The sequence below is a fragment of the Rhinolophus sinicus genome, chromosome 16 (assembly GCF_057876585.1).
Source record: "Rhinolophus sinicus isolate RSI-liver-muscle chromosome 16, RSI-T2T, whole genome shotgun sequence".
NCBI classification, from domain to species: Eukaryota; Metazoa; Chordata; class Mammalia; order Chiroptera; family Rhinolophidae; genus Rhinolophus; species Rhinolophus sinicus.
The window spans coordinates 75382440-75403912 of NC_142516.1; the positions used below are offsets into that span (position 1 = coordinate 75382440).

A 21473-nucleotide genomic window follows, 5' to 3' on the forward strand; every position below is an offset into this window, starting at 1 on the left:
TTCTTTTTTCCTGTGCTTTTGATGTCATATCCAAGAAGTCATTGCCAAATCGAATGTTTATAAAGTTTTGTCCCTATAAATCTAAGATATTTATAGTTTCAATGCTTACATTTTTATCTTTGATTCATTTTGAGTTAATTTTTGTATATTAGTGGAATAAGTGTAAGAAAGGAATCCAATTTCATTCTTTTGCATATGGATATCCAGTTTCCCAGCATCATTTCTTGAAAAGATTGTCATTTCCCCCATTGAATAATTTTGATACTTTTATTAAAGTCATTTAACCATATAAATAAAGGTTTATTTCTTGGCTCTCTGTTCCACTCCATGGTCTATATGTTTGTCTGTATGCCAGTACCACACTATTTGATTACTGCAGCTTTGTAGTAAATTTTGAAAACAGGAAGCATGAGTACTCCAACTTTATTCTTCCTTTTCATGATTGTTTTGGCGATTCATTGCCCCTTGATATTGACAACTAAACAATAATATTGACCAGGTATTCCGTCACCAAAAAGGTTTCATTCTGGAAAAGGAAAAAGAAAAAGGGAAAATGGCTGCAACCCAAGACATGCAGACCTGGCAAGCCACGAGCATGTTCTGGCTTGTGTGCTGAGATGGAGGGTATTTAAGGCAGGGAGACAGGAAGTTAGAAATATAGAGTTTTAATGAGAAGAAAGTTAGAAACATAGAGTTCAAGTAGGTGTTCTCATGAACTTCCATGAGCCCAAATCCTCCCATAGACCTTCCTGCCTGATCAGTTTCCTAAAGTTCCAGTTCATTTTTATCAACATCCCATATAAATTTTAGGGTAGTGTTTTCAATTTCTACAAAAAAAAAAAAGTTGTTGGGATTTTCATGGAAATTGCATTGAACCTGTAGATCTCTTTGGGAAGTATTCACACATGAACAATAGTGCATCTTCCAATCCAGGGGATGCATATTTGTCGTCTTTAATTTCTTTGAGCAATGTTTTATAGTGTTCAATGTATATATCTTTAACTTCCTTGGTTTGTTCTTTTTGATGCTATTGTAAATGGAATTATTTTCTGGATTTCCTTTTCAGAATGTTCATTGTGAGTTTACACAAATACAATTCATAAGTATTTGTTAATATTGTAATCTGCAACTTTGTTTAAATCTTTTATTGCCTCTAAACTTTTGTGTGTGTGTGTGTGTGTGTGTGTGTGTGTGTGTATTCCTTAAGTTTTTCTATATATAGTATCATATTATCAGTAAATATAGTTTTACTTTCTCCTTTCCAATTTGGATGCTCTTTATTTCTTTTTCTTGCTTAATTGCACTGCCTGGAATTTCCAGTAGAGTGTTTAATAACAGTGGCAAAAGCAGACATCCTTGTCTTATTCCTGCCTATAGGGGAAAAGCTTTCATCCTTTTGACCATTGAGTATAATATAAGCTGTAGGTTTTTCATAAATGCTCTTTATAAGTGTTGAGAAAGGCACTTTAATTTCTAGTTTGCTGAATGTTTTTATCATGAAAGGATGTTGAATTTTGTCAAATGTTTTTTCTGTGTCAGTTGAGATAATCATGTGGTTTCTTGTCTTCATTTTGTTAATGAGACATATAACACTGATGAATTTTCTTTTCTTGAACCACCCTTGCATTCCTAAGATAAATTCTATTTGGTCATGGTGTGCAATCCTCTTAATATGCTGTTAAATTTGCTAGTATTTTGTTGAGGATTTTTGAATCTATATTCATAAGGGATGTTGGACTATAGTTTTCTTTTTTTGAAGTGTCTTTGTCTGGCTTTGGTATCAGGGTAAGCCTAGCCTCACAAATGAATTAGGAAGTATTCCATTTTCTATTATTTGGAAGCATTTGTGAAGGATTTGAATTAATTCTCCTTTAAATGGTTAGTGGAATTCTCCAGGGAAGCCAGCTGATCCTGGACTTTTCTTTGTCAGTTTTTTTTAAACAGATGATTCAATTGTTTTACTTGTTATAGGTCTGGTCTGATTTCTATTTCTTCTGAGTCAGTTTTAATAATTTGTATGTTCCTAAAAATTTGTCAATTTCATCTACGTTATCTAATTTGTTGGTAAACATTTGTTCACAGCATGCCCTTATAATCCTTTTTATTTCTGTGAGTTTGATAATAATGTTCCTGCAGTCATTCCAATACTAGTTATTTGCATCTTCTTTTTTTCTTAGTCTAACTAATGCTGGTCTATTTTGCTGATCTTTTCAAAGTACCAATTTTGTTTTCATTGATTCTCTCTTCTTGTTTGTCTATTCTCTATTTCATCTAACTTCACTCTAATATTTATTATTCCCTTTCTTCTGCTAGCTTTGGGTTTAGTCTGCTCTTAATCTAGTTCTTTAAAATGTAAAGTTACATTATTGATTTGAGATCTTTTTTTTAAGTAGTCATTTACAGCTACAAATTTTCTGCTGAGCACTGCTTTCATTGCATTCCATCAGTTTTTGTATCTTTTGTTTTCTTTCATCTCAAAATATTTTCTAATTTACCTTGTGATTTGCCCTTTGACCCACTGGTTATTTAAAAGTGTGTTGTTTGATTTTGACTATTTACTTTTCAGTATCCTTAGATAGCTGCTGTATACATTCTCTTGAGAATTAATAGCTTCATTCTTCTTTGAAACTGGAACCTCCTTCTTCCTTTGGAAAGGGAAAGAATCTAGAAATTTTTCTGTATACAATGGAGGACTGTAAGTAGATGGGCCAAAATCCAAGAAGCAGGAAGGAACCAAGTACACTGAGTAACATCATGAAATAGAAAACCATGGTGCTGGAGAAAAAGTAATAGTTAACTGGGGGAAGGGGAGAACCCTTTTCCGAAGACACATGACTAGAGTTTGATGAGTCAGAAAAAGAGTTAATAAGAACGAGTCTGGGAGCTAACAGAAATAGGCTTAACAATTAATCACATAGCTCCCCAGATAGCATGACACCTGCAGACTGACAAACACCAGGACAATTTTCAGCAGAAGCCAACCAAGACAATAACTCTCAGAAGGGGCAGCCACAACAGTAAACAACTGCAAGATGACTAGCCCCCTGCGTCTGGCATAAAAAAAATATAAAACCCCTACATTCCTTCACCTGGGGGCAGCCATCTTCTTTAGACACTACCATGGGCATTCTCTCTGCCAACCTTCAACAAAACTTTTCTTGTTTTCCTACTATTCTGAGTCTTGTGAATACTTAAACATTCTGCAAACAACGAGGGGTATTCTACAGCAATACATTTTGGTGCCAAAACCCAGGAGTTTGACTCTACCTTCTTCTCTCCCCCACCAGGGGTTTTCCCCAGTGGGTCTCCAGAGCCTCACGCAGATACCCTCTCTTGAGGGTTGGAAATTGACATTTCCAGGCGGGGGCTACTTTCCGGTGGAATCCAAAGTTTGACCTCCCTGTTGGTTGGCAAATCCCATTGCTAGACCTGGTGTGAGGCTCCTTTCTATTTCTCAGGGGACAGGCGAGTCACATTGGCCGCACTGTTAGTGGACATGGGACATACATATAAAGGCCCTTGGGCAACTGCCCCTTGAAAGAAGCCTCCCAGGACAGGATAATATGGGAGCAGTCCGGGACTCTAGATCTAGGTCCCGCCAGGTACAAGTCAAAGACCAGCTCGTTGGATAGGCACACAAGTCAAAGGCACATAGTCTCCCTCCCCACTGGCCACTCCCTATAGTTCTTTTAGTTGACTTGCTCTCCATATAAATTCTTCCTCTGTAACTTTGTCCCCACCTCCACAGGTTAGCAGGCCTTCGGTCGGTAAGTGATACACCTTGAGACATCGGTGGGGCACTGGGAATTCCATGAGCTGGGTCCACGATTCTCAACGTTAGGTGTGCTGGGGACGCCCTCACAAATATCAGTCATTTATTTTCTCTCCTTCCCTGGAGTATGCAGAAATGAGCATGCTAATTCCGTAACTCCTGATCCAGAGACTGTTCCTTCAGAGGATCTTGGGGAGCGCTCCTCAATCTCCTACTCTGGCTATCACAAGACCACCATCCCTGGCACCATGGGTCTCTCCTCCTCTGTCCCTCTAGACAACCCTCTTGGCTGTCTTCTTATGAATTAGACTAAATTCAACCTCTCATCTCTCAGAAAAAAACCTTTTGCCAACTCTCAGTCATTTTCAAAATCTTGCAGATAGTGTGAAGTATAAACACATTGACTACTACTGCCTGAGGTTAAGGTAACTGAAGGGGGGAAAAAAAGGAGGCACTTTTAAAAAACACAAGTGGCGGGCCTTCCCGGTGGTTTAGGAGGTTGGAACTCCGTGCTTCTAACTCGGAAGGCTGCCGGTTCGATTCCCACATGGGCCAGTGGGCTCTCAACCACAAGGTGCCAGTTCGATTCCTCAACTCCTGCAAGGGATGATGGGCAGAGCCTCCTGCAACTAAGGTTGAACATGGCACCTTGAGCTGAGCTGCCGTTGAGCTCCCGGATGGCTCAGTTAGTTGGAGCCCGTCCTCTCAACCACAAGGTTGCCAGTTCGATTCCTCAACTCCTGCAAGGGATGATGGGCAGAGCCTCCTGCAACTAACAGTGAACAGGGCACCTGGAGCTGAGCTCCCGGATGGCTCAGTTGGTTGGAACGCCTCCTCTCAACCACAAGTTTGCCGGTTCAACTCCCGCAAGGAATGGGGGGCTGGGCCCCCTGCAACTAGCCACGGCAACTGGACCTGGAGCTGAGCTGCGCCCTCCACAACTAAGACTGAAAGGACAACAACTTGAAGCTGAACGGCACCCTCCACAACTAAGATTGAAAGGACAACTTGACTTGGGGAAAAAACAAAAGTCCTGGAAGTACACACTGTTCCCCAATAAAGTCCTGTTCCCCTTCCCCAACAAAAAAAAATTAATAAACACAAGTGGCTATTCTTTGAAGCAGAACTCCACCCTTTTATTCCAGCCTCTTTGAAACTGTCCTATTAAGGGCAATTAAAAGATCTTTAAAAACAAAAGGGCCGGCCCGATGGCTCAGGTGATTAGAGCTCCAGTCTCCTAACTCCGAAGGCTGCCAGTTCGATTCCCACATGGGCCAGTGGGCACTCAACCTCAAGGTTGCTGGTTCAACTCCTTGAGTCCTGCAAGGGATGGTAGGCTCCGCCCCCTGCAACTAAGATTGAACACAGCACCTTGAGCTGAGCTGCCTCCCAGATGGCTCAGTTGGTTGGAGCATGGGCTCTCAACCACAAGGTTGCCAGTTCAATTCCTCAACTCCCACAAGGGATGGTGGGCAGTGCCCACTGCAACTAGAAACGGCAACTGGACCTGGAGCTGAGCTGCACCCTCCACAACTAAGATCGAAAGGACAACAACTTGACTTGGAAAAAAGTCCCGGAAGTACACACTGTTCCCCAATAAAGTCCTGATCCCCTTCCCCAATAAAATCATTAAAAAAATAAAAAGATCTTAGGTCCTTTTTGCAGCTGTTAGTAGTTCTGTTTATGTGTATGAGCTCTGATATCTACGCTTGTCTGTGTTCTATATGTAGTGTTTTTGCCTCTGGATAGTATTACCAGTTTATAATGTTTAATTGGCTTAAAATAAAATTTTAAACATTGATATAAATTTAAATAATGAAAACTGACCCAAGTACCTTACAGGATCATGTGATCTAAGAAAATATTTGATACTAAGGCTGGTTTCACTTTGGTTAAATAGATATGTCTTTTAAAGTTATTAACATTAAATATGGTATCTTTTGTTCTACTTGAGTTTGCAAGAATAAATTTGAATATCAAAAGTAAGCTGGTAAAAAATTAGAGTTAAGTTTTCCCTCTCTGGTAAGTAAGACAAATCTTGTTAGACTATTGATCTGCTACTAATATTATTAAAAGGAGTTTTTCCTAAAAAGCAAAGATATATGTGTTATCAGAATAATTTCTATATTTTATAGTATCTTAATTAGGTCTTTGGCTACTCAAGAAAACTAAATCTAAGAACTAAGTTTTGCTACTGCTAGGGTTAATGTGCCCATCTCAGTGTCAGATAGAAGCCCGTGTAAAGAATGATTTAACTGTTTTTACCAAAAACTTGGATAAGTTTAGGGTGAATTCATTAAGCTTGGCCTAATATTTTTCCTAACCTATCAGGATATTATAATAGCTCTGGCCAACTGTTATATTACTGATAAAGAGGTTCAGATCCTAAAAGAAGGACAGGGAATTTGTTACGTCTTTTACAACGGGACAGGGAAAAAGAAGTAAAAAGAAACAATGAGGCCAGAGATAGGCCAGACTTTTGACTGCAGTTACAGACAGCCCAAGGCCAAAGCCACCTCAAGGCCACCCCGACAGCCCCAGAAGAGGAACACCAGATAAAGGAGACTGCTTTGGATGTGAAAGCCCAGACCACTGGAGTAAGCTAATGCTCCAAAAGTAGCCATGTCCCCTGTGCAAACTAAAAGGGCACTGGAGGAGGGACTGTCCCTTGCTCCAAAGGGAGCAGGAACCAACTCCTTCTCCACAAGTGGCTATAATTGATTAATGGGCCTGAGGGTCCCAGCAGCTCCCAGAAAAAAAGAGGCTACTATCATCACAGGGATAGAACTGTGAGTAAATTTGATGTAGCAGGTAAGCCTGATACTTTCCTGATTTAGTAGCCACTCTCTCTGTCTTAACCACTCACTCTGGATCTATTTCCTCTGAAACCTGCTCAGTTGCAGGAATAAACAGGGACCTAGATTTGGGCTTGTATTCAGCCTATTTCTTATCAGTGGCCTGCACCTTGGAGGAAAAGTAAAATGAGCCAATCAGACTTTAAAAAAAATATATGAAGAAACTTTCGTCAGGACATCTCTAAGCCCCGGCTTTAATTGCTGCTGATTATTGTAGATTCTAACCTCAATTCTGTTATTTCCTACTGTCATGCAGGGCAGCCGGCGGGGTTTCTAGTCCCGCTCCCCACATAAGAACACAGGACACGGTGAGGCCAAAAAGAAACACCCACGGAGCCATAGACCGGGGAGTCATACCACTGTATTCTTGCTGGCAGCTGGGTTAGAGACACAGGAAGCAGGAGCCACACTGTCCACAACCTGCCGTGCACTTCTCTCTGCCAACCAACCTCACTTGCTAGCTGCAATCCACCTCTCTGCGATCCACAATCCACACTCCGCCACTTGCTAGCTCAGCCACGGTCTTCTGACTATCCCCCATTTTTCTGCTAGCATAGCCACGGCAGTTATATTAGTGGCCAATGGCTCACTGGTTGCAGCTAACGGCCAACTAGCCACAGCTGATAGCCAGCCATCCAATCACAGTTGATGGTCATTTACTATCTGAGCCAGCACCTTTCCACGTGAGGCCGAGAGCCTGGAAACTGCACTCCTGGCTCTGTCCCCACACCTACATTATTAACTTGGGAGAGGTTCAGCAGGCACTCAAGAAAGATAGGGGCTGGCATCTCCCACAGGCTGGCTCCTCTACCCATTATAGCCTTGTGTGGGGACAGAGCCAGGAGTGCAGTTTCCAGGCTGTTGGCCTCACGTGGAAAGTTGCTGGCTCAGGTGGTAAATGGCCATCAACTGTGATTGGATGGCCATCAGCTGTGGCTAGTTGGCCATCAGCTGTAACCAGTGAGCCATTGGGCACTAATATAACTGCTATGGCTATGCTAGCAGCAAATGGGGGCTACCAAAAAGATGGTGGCTGGCAAGCGCGGAGTCGAGGAGAGTCAAGGAGGGTTGAGTCAGTTGGTTGGCAGAAAAGCAGACAGCAGGTTGCATGTCGTGTGAATCCAGCCTCCGGTGAGACTATAGTGGTATGACTCCCTACCTATGGCTCCGTGAGTGTTCCTTTTTGGCCTCATCATATCCTGTGTTCTTGTGTGGGGAGCGGGAGCTGAGACCCCGCATGACACCCTGCAGACACCCTGTAAAACCAAGGCACCACAAATTATTAAACACCTAGAAAAGAAGGGTCGCCAACAGACCAGTTAACTCCTAAATAGTTGGGACCTTATACAGTTCTCCCAAGCAGACCAACTGGTGATGGGGAGCAGAAAGTCAGTAGCTGGGTCCCCTTCCCTCCAGTCAAACCTGTTTCATTTAAGTCTCCAAAGGACTCCACTAGAAAGGAAGACTGTTATACCTGTTTCTGTGAACCTATTGAAGATCTTAAGCTCCTCTTCAAGCAAGATTCATAATTACTAATAACTAACCAAGACTCCTGGAGCTGCTCTTTATTACTTTTGTCTTAAGAGTTCTTGTGTTCCTCTTTACTTGCACCCCAACTGAGATCGCCTTTCCACTCTTGGGGATTGTACTTATAGTCCCTTCTCTCACCTTTACTGGTTCCCCTTCTCATTATTCTTGGGTAACTTCCATTTAGACCATGCCTCTTTGACCTTCTGGTTAAATTTGTCTCTTCCAGAATCTATTAAATTACAGATGATTCCAGCCCGCATCCTCACAAGTGGCCTAGAAACTACCCTCAGCCCCAAAGGTCAGAGCTCCAACTCCCAGTTCAGTCCAATCCCTAGATGAAACTGCCCAGATTTTCCAAAGCCCAGTCACTCTGCTATATCTGATTGGCAGTCTCTTAGGTAGGGAAAGCTCTACACCCCTGCCCAGCTCTTAAGTACCTACAAAAGACAGATCTTCATTCCAATTTCCAAAGATTTTACATTGTTGATTAGAGATGGGAGAATGATAAGACAAGTGTGAGGGCAGAGCCCCAGAAAGTAGTTTCCAGGCTCTCAGCCTCACATAGACAGGTGCTGGCTCAGGTAGTAAATGGCCATCAACTGTGATTGGATGGCCATCAGCTGTGGCCAGTTGGTGGTCAGCTGTAACCAGTGAGCCATTGGCCACTAATATAACTGCTGTGGCTACGCTAGAAAAGAGAAAAAAGAATCGGGGCTAGCAAGAAGATGGTGGCTGGGCTGGCAAGCGTGGATGGCGGTTTGCGGACAGTGTGGATCCAGCCTCCAGTGAGAGTATAGTGCCGCCAGAGAAAATATAGTGGTATGACTCCCCTACCTATGGCTCCGTGGGTATTCCTTTTTGGCCTCGCCGTATCCTGCATTCTTATGTGGGGAGCAGGAGCAGAGACCCCACAGGCCTCCCTGCACGACACAAGTAAAGAGTTAACAGGAGTGAGCTTGTGACCTAGCAGGAATGAGCTTAAAAATTAACCACTGGGCTCTGAATCCCCTGACTAGCACTTCACCTGCAAGCTGACAAGCATCTTATACCCATCATAGATGAGAACAGAACAGTTCCCCAGGGGAGGCCAACTGCAACGGCAACCCTCTACAAGCTAACAAATACCCATCATAGATGGGAACAAAACAGTTCCCAGAAGTAGCAAGCTGAAAAGCATCCTGCATCATGGATGGGAACTAGACAGTTCCCATAAGAAGCCAATTGTAACAGCAGCCCCTCTGCAAGCTAACAAGCACCCTACATCCTGCATAAAAATATATAAAACCCCAGCTAAGCAGAAACCCACTGCAGCTGTCTCTGTCAGACTCTACCCTGGCAAACTCCTTTTCCAAGTATTTCTCTTCCAAACAGAAACCCATGGCAACTTTCTATTCTTGATTCTACCCCCAGTCACTCTTCTGCCAGTGCTTCTCTCCTTTCTAAACAGAAATCCGCCGCAGCCATTTTCTCTAGACCCTGCCATGGGCTTTCTTACTGTTCATTTTTCAATACACCTTTTTTTGCTTTCCTTCTTTTCTGAGTTGCATGAATCCTTTCGTGTTCTGTGAATGATCAGGGATATTCTACAGCAACACAGAGATTATTGCTTCAGAGGATCTTGGGGGATGCCCCTCTATCTCCTAGTCCGGCTATTACAAGACCACCATCCCAACCACCAAGGGCGGCTCCTCCTCTGTCCCTCTCATCTCCCCTCTTGGCTGTCTTATTAAGAATTGGACCAAATTCAACCTCTCCTCTCTCAAAAAGAACAAAGAGCTTTTCTTTTGCAATACTGCCTGGCCTCTATATAAACTAGCCAATCAGGAGGTCAGGCCGACTAATGACACTCAGACTACAATAGTCATGCAACTAGATCTTTTCTGTAGGCACCTTCACAGATGGTCTGACCTTCCAATGTCCAAACCTTTATGGCCCTGAGCCAGAACCCAGACCTCCTGAAACAATGCTGCATGTGTGTGGGGGCAGAGCCCCAGAAAGTAGTTTACAGGCTCTCGGCCTCACGTGGAGGAGTGCTGGCTCGGGTAGTAGATGGCCGTCAGCTGTGGCTGATTGGCCGTCAGCTGTAGCCAGTTAGCCAATTAGCCGCTAATATAACTGCTGCGGCTACGGAGGGAGAGAGAGAAGAATGGGGGCTAGCAAGAAGATGGCGGCTGGGCTGGCAAGTGTGGATGGCGGTTTGCAGACAGTGTGGATCCAGCCTCCAGTGAGAGTATAGTGCCACCAGAGGGAATATAGTGGTATGACTCCCCTACCTATGTCTCCGTGGGTGTTCCTTTTTGGCCTCACCATATCCTGCGTTCTTGTATGGGGAGCAGGACCAGAGACCCCGCGGGTCTCTCTGCATGACAAATGGCGCAGCGAGCAGGGTATGGTGCCGGCCAAAGCTCTCCAAAAGATGGTGGAGCAGGTTGTGCATGTGAACACCAGTCTGAGGAAGACCAGGAGGAGCAGCTGCCGGAGAGCTGGACCCCCGTGGAGGGGTGGGAGGACATGGACGGTTCTCCCACCAGCACAGGAAAAGCCATGCAGCTGCTGGAGAGATGGAGCCCCGCGGAGAGGTGGAAAGATGTGGACGGTTCCCCAACCAGCACAGCCGGAGAAAGCGAAGGTCGTTGCAGCCCTGTGGGCCGGGGAAGTTCCTGCTCAGGCAGCCCGGATGCGGGACTTGTCCCAGGAGGTAACGCTTGCTGAGTCCTCCGTGGGAGATGAGGGTGAGGTCAAGGTCGTCCTTCACCCCCAGGACAGCCCTGGTGAATGACTATGGACTATGGGGAATTGCCTTCCATCCCTAATTTAATGGACCGCTTGACTGTTTGTTTGGGAACTGTTGTTAGTGGAACTGGGGGATATTTGCTTTTGTCTCTTGACTGGCCGCCATTGAGAATATGTAAGCACCTTGATTGTGAGTCGCTGTTGTTCCAGCAGGGTACCCTGAGAGGCACAGAGAGAGTGGCAGTGCCCTGAGAGCCCTGGCTGAGTCCAGGAAGTCTGGCTGAGCCCTGAAGATACCCTGGCTGTGCCCAGGAAGTCGGGCTGTTCCCAGAGAGAGTGGCAGTGCCCTGAGAGCCCTGGCTGTGTCCAGGAAGTGTGGCTGTGCCCACAGAGAGTGGCAGTGCCCTGAGAAACCCTGGCTGTGTCCGGGAAGACAGGTGGTACCCTAAAAAGTCCAGGAAGTCTGGCCGTGCCCAGAAGTACTGGTGGTGACCTGAGAAACCCTGGCTGTGCCCAGAGAGCCTGGCTATGTCCAGGATATTGCATTCACCTCCAGGCTCCTCGCACAGGGCCCCTCGCGGAAGACGCTTGTCGCGTAGATTGTGAGGCGAGAGCCTGTAGGGGTGGAGTGTGGGGGCAGAGCCCCAGAAAGTAGTTTACAGGCTCTCGGCCTCACGTGGAGGAGTGCTGGCTCGGGTAGTAGATGACCGTCAGCTGTGGCTGATTGGCCGTCAGCTGTAGCCAGTTAGCCAATTAGCCACTAATATAACTGCTGCGGCTACGGAGGGAGAGAGAGAGAGAGAGAATGGGGGCTAGCAAGAAGATGGCGGCTGGGCTGGCAAGTGTGGATGGCGGTTTGCAGACAGTGTGGATCCAGCCTCCAGTGAGAGTATAGTGCCGCCAGAGAGAATATAGTGGTATGACTCCCCTACCTATGGCTCCGTGGGTGTTCCTTTTTGGCCTCACCATATCCTGCGTTCTTGTATGGGGAGCGGGAGCAGAGACCCCCCCCCCCCCCCCGGTCCCCCGCACGACAAATGGCGCAGCGAGCAGGGTCTCCCGCATGACAATGTGTCTTGTGAAATTTCCTCAGTTTCTTCCTCCAGATCTTTTAGACGACCCCCCTTTTATCCCAGTCCCTCCTAGACCTCCTAAAAACCCACTTCCTGGAGTAGCCACTTAGCTCAATTGGTTAGAGCATGGTGCTGATAACACCAAGGTTGCTGGTTCGATCCCTGCATGGGCCACTGTGAGCTGTTCCCTTATTAAAAAAACAAAAAAAAAAAACCCACCTCCTACCTCTTCTTCCTCAAACTCCACTGCCCCTTCCACCTCTTCTCCAGCTCCCGCTCCCTATTCTACGCCAGCTTCGAGTCCCACGGGCACCACACGTAGTGGACCTATTAATAATTTTAGGGCCGACTCTGTCGAGTGCACACGAGAGTTGTGGGGAGCGCGAAGAGGGTGGTGCAGGGTTAAGAAAAGACAGTAGCCATGAATAGAGTGTAAGTGGGGCCAAGGAACTCCCAGCCTCAAAGGATGGAGCTTGCCTAATCAGGCCTATGCATTAGCTTTTATTAGGTGGGGAAGTAAAGGAGATAAAGTTTGTCAATCTCAAGATCTGTGAATTCCATACACCATAATCAGAAACTGATTCAAGCCAAGCACACTTGCCTGCAGGCAGCTTTACTGTCAGTCTCAGGATGTATGTAGTTCCCCAAGGGACAAAACCTATATGCATATGAATAGATGGAGAACACAACATTGAATCTCTTCCCTTGCAGGTTTTGGGAAGGAATGCAGCCACAGAGGCTGAGGCTCTCCTTAGCCGGTGGAAGGTGGGGGGCTGTGCCCACCTCTATGAACCCGGTGAGTTCTCCAGTGGGTCCCCACTTGACTGCATCTGGCTTAGGTTGCTTTCCACATGGAAACTCGTACCCATCTTTGACTGTCCAGTCATCTTTGGGGCCAAACAGAGAGATATCAGGAGTAAGCACAAAGGTGAAGCAAAGTCCCTGAAAAGATCCGTCTCACAGACTCTCCTTTCTTTAGGGGCAAGTACATAGAGACAGACTGGTAGGCTGCTGCGTAGCAACAGACTCCATGTTATACCCCTAGAAGGTCACAAACAGAGAGACCTGTACAATTAGTGTTCATGTCTCTTTCCCCATGGCAGATCTAGCTCAGACAGAGATAAAAGTGGGGAGCTATTCTGAAGACCCTTCTAAGTTCATTAAGGAATTCCATGGTCTAACCATGGCCTTTGACCTTACTTGGCAGGATATTCACATCATTTTAACCACCTGCTGCTCCTTAGAAGAAAAAACCATGTCTGGGCTCTTGCCCAAAGATACGCAAATGAGCTACCTACTCAGAATCCAGGACAATACAGGGTTGGGGCCAGGGTATTCCTGATCATAATCCTGATTGTGAATCAAGCTGGCTAACAGGGCAGGATTAGATGAGATCATATGGTCACCTGTCTTTTCGGGGGCATAATAAAAGGCATTATTAAACTAGTTAACTATGAGAAACTGAGGGAAACTACTCAAAGTTCGTATGAAAACGTGGCCCTCTTTCAATCCAGCTTCACTGCACCCTCTGAAAATATACTAACTTAGATCCATCTAGCCCCAAGGGCATCACTATCCTTGCCACACATTTTATTGGACCATCAGCCCCAGATATCAGAAGAAAACTTTAGAAACTAGAACTAGGTACCCAACTCTGCTCCCAGTCCTTCTAGATATGGCCTTTAAGGTCTTTAACAATACATATGAACTAAAGAGGGAATCTAGGGTATGGAGGGATAAAGAAAAAGATCAGAGAAGGGCTCAATTAATGGCTGCTACCCTTCCTAGCACCCTGCCCTCACAGACTTAGCCAGGTTTGGGCCCACAAGGAGGGAGGCCACCAAAAACGGGCCCAAATACCTGCTACAAGTGTCATCAGGAATGACACTGGACTAAGGCTTGTCTCACCTAGCCAAGGGGAGGATCCCTGGCCCACGACCCCTTTGTAAAAATGAAGGACCCTGGAAGAAGGACTGTCTCCTCTCCCCTAGAGGAAGGAGGCCATCCTGACTCCTCAGAGGCTAGAAGTGCGGCTACTCCAACCAGCTGTCAATGTCAGTCATTGTTGACTGTGAGCCAGACGACTGTCACCTCGACTAACGGGCCTGGGATTCATCCAGGCTCCAGTACTCAACATCACAGAGGCTGAGCCCAGGGTAACGCTTGATGTAGCAGGTAAGAATGTTGTCTCTCTTCTTGATAAAAATGCCACATTCTCTGCTCTAATTCATCACCTCCAGCCTCCTCTTAACAGGTGTTGAATGCAATCCCACCACTGGCAGACAGACCCAACCTTTACATTGTTGCTTTGGGTCCCTTGCTTTTACACATAGCTTTCTAATTAGACCCCACTGCCCCATACCCCTTTTAGGATGAGGGATTATGCAGAAGCTATAAACTTCCCTCCAAATCTCTCCTAACCCTACTCTAACAGCTGCTCTGCAGCCTATTTTCCTTCTCAAGCATTTAACCCCAACCTCTTTATAATCCCTCCGTGGATCAAAAAACAAGTCAACCCCATTGTCTGGGATCAGGAAACTCCCAGCAGAGTGTTCCATCTAATTCCAGTACAGATTGGGCTGAAGGACCCTACCTATTTTCCTGGTAAGTCCCAATACCCCATTAACAGGGAGGATCTTCTTGGGCTTCAGCCAACCACCAAAATGTTCCTCTGGCATGGGTTTTTAATTCCCTTTAATTCACCTTGCAATGCTCCCATTTTCCTGGTCAAAAAGCCATCTGGGCAATACTGGTTGGTTAAAAACCTACAGGTTATCAATAAAGCAGTAATTGCAATTCATTCTTTAGTTCCTAAACTTTATACCCTACTAGAACTAATCTCTCCAGGGACTGAACGGTTAATTGTGCTGGATTTAAAGGATGTCTTCTTTTATATTCTGCTAGATCTACAGTCTCAGCTTTTATTCTATTTCACTTGCACGGACCACCACACTCAGGTCCACAGCCAATATACTTGGACTCTCCACCACAAGGCTTTCCAGACAGTTCTCACCCTTTTGGCACGGATCTATTGGGAGATTTTAGTGACATTTCCCTCCCCAGGGCTACTATCCTGCAATATGTTGATAATCTCCTTATTTGTAGCCCAGGGAAGGAAAATTCAGATCAGCATACAGTAACAACTTTAAATTTTCTAACAGAATGGGAATACCGAATAAAGGCCCCAAAGGTTCAGATTTCCCAGCAGCAAGTAACTACTCAGGATTTATTCTTTCACCTGGGCAACGACAGATTAGCAATGACAGGAAGGAATCCATCACCTCCCTAGAGCCCCCAACCACCAAGAGGCATTTTCTTAGGCATGGCTGGCTACCACTGCATCTGGATTCCTCAGTTCTGGCCCTAGCAAAGCCTCTTAAGGATCTGGAGCAAGAGCCCTTAGACTGGAATGAAGAAAGAGCTCCAGTGCACATTCTATGCCCTTCAGAGGCTCTAACTGAAGCCCCTGCCTTAGCTCTACCAGATCTGTCCCAGCCCTTCTCACTCTGCATCTCTGTGAGGAGGGGAAGTGCCCCACGGCTCCTTGTGCAGAACCTAGGCTCAGATTCCAGGCCTGCTGCTTATCTCGCTAGAGGCTGGACCCAGGAGCAAAAGGCTGACCCTTCTGCCTCAGAGTTCTTGCGGTTTAGCCTCTCTATTAAAGCAGGCTCAGAAGCTCACCTTTAATCATCCACTAACTGTGTTTACCCCACACCAGGCCATAGACGTCCTTAACTCCAAGGCATCTACTGGCTGTCAAACAACCGGCTTACCCAATACCAAACCTTGTGTTTAGTCTCCCTGGACTTCGAAGTTCTGAATTATTCCCATCAGCTCAGGAGGATTTAGAAGATACTCCCTTTTCAGACCCTAGTGAAATCTGGTCTACAGATGGGAGTTGTGTGGTGTCCCAAGGGCATGGTCTTGTTTCTTCTACCACCGTAATAGGGATGGGGGCTCACCTACCCATACTTCTGCTCAGAAGGATGAATTAATAGCATTAACCAGAGCCTTACTCCTAGGTAAAGACCTAAGAGTCACCATTTATACTGACTCAAAGTATGTCCGTCATGTTTTACATGCTCGTGCTGCCATCTGGCGAGAAAGGGGCTTTGTAACCACCCAGAATAGCCTCATAAAGCACAAAGAAGAGATATTACAGTAACTTGTGGCAGTCCAGGCCCCTACTAAAGTTGCTGTCATCCACTGTCAGGGCCACCAATCAGGGACAGATGAGACATCTCAGGAAGTAATTCCACTAACCCTATGGCTAAGTCAGCTGCTCTTAGTAGAGACGGTTATAATGTCAGAACAGGGGAGCCGGTCACTCTTCTAGACCACCCTCAAGCTAATTCCTTAGAGTTTCTTCACAGGCTCTGTCCCTTTTTACCCATAAACCTACTTCCCAACCTGTCTATACCCCTAAGGAAAATCAACAAGTAGCAGGGGGCTGGGGCTGGCAGTGGCGGTAAACCCCTATCCCTCAGGGATGGCTTGCGGATCCCCAAGGAAAACTCCCCATTCCCCGAGACTCTCAATGGAAGCTTCTCTACAATTTCCATCATTCTCCTCATGTAGGTGCCAAGGCCTTACCTGAGATTGTTCAGTGCCACCTCATAGGGCACAATATCCTCTCCCACATCCAAAACATTTCTAAGACGTGCCCCATTTGCCTCAAGTCTAATCCAGAAGCACACCTTAGGCCCCTTCCGCTCGTAGAGCCGGTTCAAAGGAGATGGCAGTGTCCGGGGAGGATTGGCAAACAGACTTTCCTTATGTGCCCTCTGCAAAGGGTATCTATCATTACCTTTGTTGGGAGTTTTTGTTGACAACTTTTCATTGCGGCTAGAGGCCTTCCCTAGTGAGACCAAAAAGGAGGTCACCTAAACCCTACTCCTGGAGATAATTCCTGGATTTGGCCTGCTTTTCTCCTCATAGGCTGATATCGGATCTGCTTTTGTGTCTCAAATTACTCAGCAGGTCTGTGAAGCCCTTCAGATTACTTACCACCTACACTCTCCCTGGCAGCCCCAGTCCAGGGTAAGGTGCAGAGAGCTACCCTGCTTGTCAAGCGACACCTCACTAAGCTCACCCAGGAACTCCAGTCATCCCGTACCCAGCTTTTATCTCTAGTGCTCCTTACGCTCAGGATAAGTCCTCGCTTGGACAGTCACCTGAGCCTCTTCCAACTTCTCTATGGGAGGCCTTTCTTATCAACAGACCTGCTGCCAGATCCTGAATTTAATGCTTTAGCCACATATGTCTCCTCTTTAGGTCAAGCCCTCAAAGAAATTAATTCTTATGCTAACACCCTTCTCCCAGCTCCGGACTCTTCCCTAATGGGATCCGACCATCCAAAAGTTAACCCTGGACACTGGGTCTTTCTTAAAATACTTCCCAACAGTATAAACCTCTTCCATCCATCTGGCTGGGCCCATCAGGTCCTCCTGACAATGATTATGTCAGTGAAACCCCTGGACACCCTTCCTGGGTACACTTGTATCTCAGATAAAGCTTGCTTCTGAGCCAGACTCTATCCAAGAAATGACAGCATCTGAAGGCACCCAGGACACCTATTCTTGTGAGCCAACAGAAGGACTTAAGGTTCTCTTTAAAAAGCAAGCAGATAAGCAATAATTAATCCTACTATTTTAAACTACCCACTCTTCTGGCCTCTTATTCTCTGTCGGCTCCTTTTCATAGCCCTTAACCAGTGCCTATGGGCTTACTTCCCCCTCCTGGGTAAAACTATTCTTTCTCACTCTTGAGATATACTTAATCTGGCTTCTACTACTTCTCTCCTCTTTATAACTCCCCAAAGGTCACTAATACCCAGGGGAAACATTCTCACTATGCCCCAAATAGCACTTCAGATCTTAAAATGGCCCAATTCTACTTATACCCATAATTGTTGGATCATGTAGACTTTCTCCTCCCCAAGGAGGGCTTATCCTGCGTGTGCAAAGGAATTGGTTCTGATGGAGGTGCCTCTCAGTTGGCCTGTTACTTGGACTCACTCTCCCAAGGGTTTACTGACTCCAGCCTACCAGTTGTTCAACAGGTACAACAGAGCTTCCCTGCCTCTCTCCGTACTAAGGAAAAGCCTTATTTAGGACCCCTCTATACACAAACAGAATTAAGAGATTTTCCTCCTCTCTGTAATACTAGGAAACCCTCTGCATATTCTGATATCCCAGATGGCGACACCCAAAATTACAATATGACTTTCAAACTCCAATTCCTTTCTACATACTACACATGTTGACATTCAGCCTTCAGGACCTCACCACAATTTCCTAAGCCTGGGAATTTTACAGCTAGTCCATTCACCACCTCAGGCTCTCAGTTCTGCAACAGCAGACCCTAGGGTCCCTGCCCTCAAAGCTTCTGATTCCATCCTACAGACTACTCAGGACACTTTCAACTTTCTACTTCATACCACACAAGATTGCAGGAGTTAATCATTGGTCAGACCCATCCTATATTTTGCTGGGAACCAGATACATATAATTGTAATACCCCATGCTTAGAGCCCCCTGGGAGCCACTCTATTAGCCTCTCAATATCATGCCATGGACTCTGTGGCAACTGTCACTGGCTCAACCTCTGAACTACTATTTCAGTTTTCTGTACATGCGTATCTCTACTTCCCAGGGGCTTTCTTCATCTGCGGGCCAGTTGCTTATCGATGCTTACCTGCTAATTGGACAGAAACATGCACTATTGGCTTTCTAGTGCGATATTCACTTAGCTAATGGAGATCAGCCCCTACCTGTCCCTATAATGGCCCTTGTATTTGAAACATCCCAAGCCAAACAAGCGATCCAGTAATTCCCATTCTCACTGGGTTGGTAATTGCTGCTGGGCCAGCAACTGGAACTGCATGATTTATTACTACTTCCAAAGCCTATCACGAGTTGTCAGAGGAAATAACTGAAGGCTTAGAATGGCTAGCCACAGTCCTAAGTAACTTACAGGACAAAATTAATTCTCTAGCAGTGGGTGTGCTACAGAACCACCAAGGATTAGATATGCTCACAGCTGTCCAAGGTAGTGTCTGTGTAATGTTACAAGAGGAATGTTGTTTCTGGGTAAGTAAGACCAGGGAGGTTCAAGAAAACAGAAAAACTAACAGATCAGCGCTCTAAATTCAGGGAGAAAGTGGTCCAGGGGTGGACAACATGGGCTAGCACTTGGTGTTGGGCCTCCTGCCTTCTGCTTATTGCAGGCCCTTTTATTTCTTTTAATTCTAATCTTCAGCCCCTGCATCCTTAATCTACTGACCAAGTTTCTTTTCTCTCGCTTACAGGCCTTCAAACAGTAACCCCTCCTCCACGACCAGACTATACTCATGCAGGGTGTCCAGCCTACACAAGGAGCTCTAAAACTGATACAGGAGAGCCTCTTCACTATAGGAATTTTTAGTCTCCTTTTCCCTAGTTTCTTAGTTCTCTGGTCCCTGCTCTTAATCATTTTTTAAATCAGTTTCTTGGTCTTAAACTGGGGATTGCTCCTAGACTATATAGTGGAGTGACTCTCAACCCCTGCTTCAGATAACTACTCAGGAGCCTGTGACATAAGCTTGTTGATTGTAATCATTGTAGCCCAGCATTCTTTCCATTCCGGACCCAACTCCTGGGTAAACACCACCTGAATAACTAGTTAAAGCCCCATGAAGCTAAAATGGACTTTCACACAGCATTAGTAGCTCTAAGTCCTGCTTCTTTGGCCAGCACTTTTAATTTATTAACCAAAATCTACATCTCCTCATCTAGGGGCCATTGGGATACAAATGATGACCCAGCAAGGCTTTCAGTACACCCCAAGCAAGGAGAAAAAAGCAGTCTTCCAAGCAGATCTCGAGACCCCTTCCTCCCATCTAAGATCAGATAGGGTGAGAGTCCCGTGAATCCCCGATAGGTAGGGACAATGACCACATTCAGCAGGAAGCAGATAGAAGAGCAGACCTCCTGTCCCTCAACTTCCCATAGAGATTTATGGGGATCACGCATCTTAGGGGAAATGAGCCAGGCAGTTAGAGATAGGAATGGGGTCTCCAGACATTCCTGACTGTTCAACATGGCCCACGGAGAGCAACCACCCAAAAACCTACACTTTATGCCCCAATTTTTCCCTTATCTACCATAACCATTAACCACTATAAAGGCATTTGAAGGCACAAACTACCTAACGATATTAGACACCTATGCAGTAAAGGCTACAACAACCTTCATCTCACCTTAGCCTCATTGTACTATCATTATAATATCATGCATATGCCCAGAAGTTCATTAATATCACTATAACAGACTGAATTCTGGGAAGGAACATGCACAGTCTAAAAAATGAGGTAATAACCTCTTGTCAATCACAGGTGCCAATCAAGTGGCCCCACACCTAGAGGGGAGTAGCTCATTCTAGAGAAAAAATAAAAACTCCAAGTCCTCGCCAGTTGGCACCTTTTGAGCCATACTTTTGCTCAGGCCTACTCCTATCCTTTTAGAGTGTACTTTCTCTTCTAATAATGACACCTTTTGAGCCACTTGGTTGCTCAGGCCATCTCCTGTCTCTTTGGAGTGCACTTTCGCTTCTAATAAGCTGCTCTTTCACCACTGTATTTCTGTGTCTTATTCAATTCTTTGCTCAAGATGCCAAGAACCTGGACACTGCGCTGAGAAGGGCCTGTTTTCTGATAACAAAACTACACACAGTCCCATAAATCAGGGCTCTGACTCCCAGCCCGAGGTCCCCATCTCAGTCCAGTCTCTAAATGAGACTGCCCAGATTTTCCGAGGCCACATCGCTCTACCATCCTTGACCGGCAATTTCAGAGCCCCTACCTGGCTCTGAAGTAGCTGTGGAAGATGGACCCTCATCCCAGTTCCCAAAGATTTTCATTGCCGATCAGACATGGGGGAAAGATGAGTCAGAAAATGAGTTCCTAAGAATGAGTCTGGGAGCTAACAGGAAGAAGCCTAAAGATTAACTGATGAGTCAGAAAGAGTTAATAAGAATAAGTCTGGGAACTAACAGGAATAGGTTTAAAGATTAACCACTTAGATCTGAGTCCCTGGCTAACACTACACCTGCAGACTGACAAACACCAGGACAATTTTCAGCGGAAGCCAACAGTGACAATAGTTCTCAGAAGGGGACAGCCACAACAGTAAAGAACTGCAAGATGACTAGCCCCCTGCATTCAGCATAAAAAATAAAACCCCTACATTCCCTCACGTGGGGGCAGCCATCTTCTTTAGACACTGCCACGGGCATTCTCTCTGCCCAACCTTCAATAAAACTTTCCTTCCTTTCCTACTTTTCTGAGTCTTGTGAAATCTTTCACATTCTACAAATGACCAGGGATATTCTACACCAACACAGAGTTGAATTTTGAGGATGAACTAAGTGGATACCAAGAAGTAAAAGGAAAGGGAACTGTATGTTCAAAGTCATGGGAAGTATGAGCTAAGGTGTTTGTGTAAAATTATTATCACAGGTATAGAAGCCATG

At 45.6% G+C, this 21473-nt stretch overlaps 1 protein-coding gene across 1 annotated transcript in view; it reads right to left on the reverse strand.

Moving 5' to 3' along the window:
* Window positions 1-20941, reverse strand: part of LOC109439570 (uncharacterized) — a 62368-nt gene extending 41427 nt beyond the window's left edge. Inside the window, 1 exon segment of the mRNA XM_088792728.1 lies at window positions 20804-20941. The gene's annotated coding sequence lies outside the window, so the exon portion shown is untranslated.
* Between the last annotated feature and the right edge of the window lie 532 nt (window positions 20942-21473).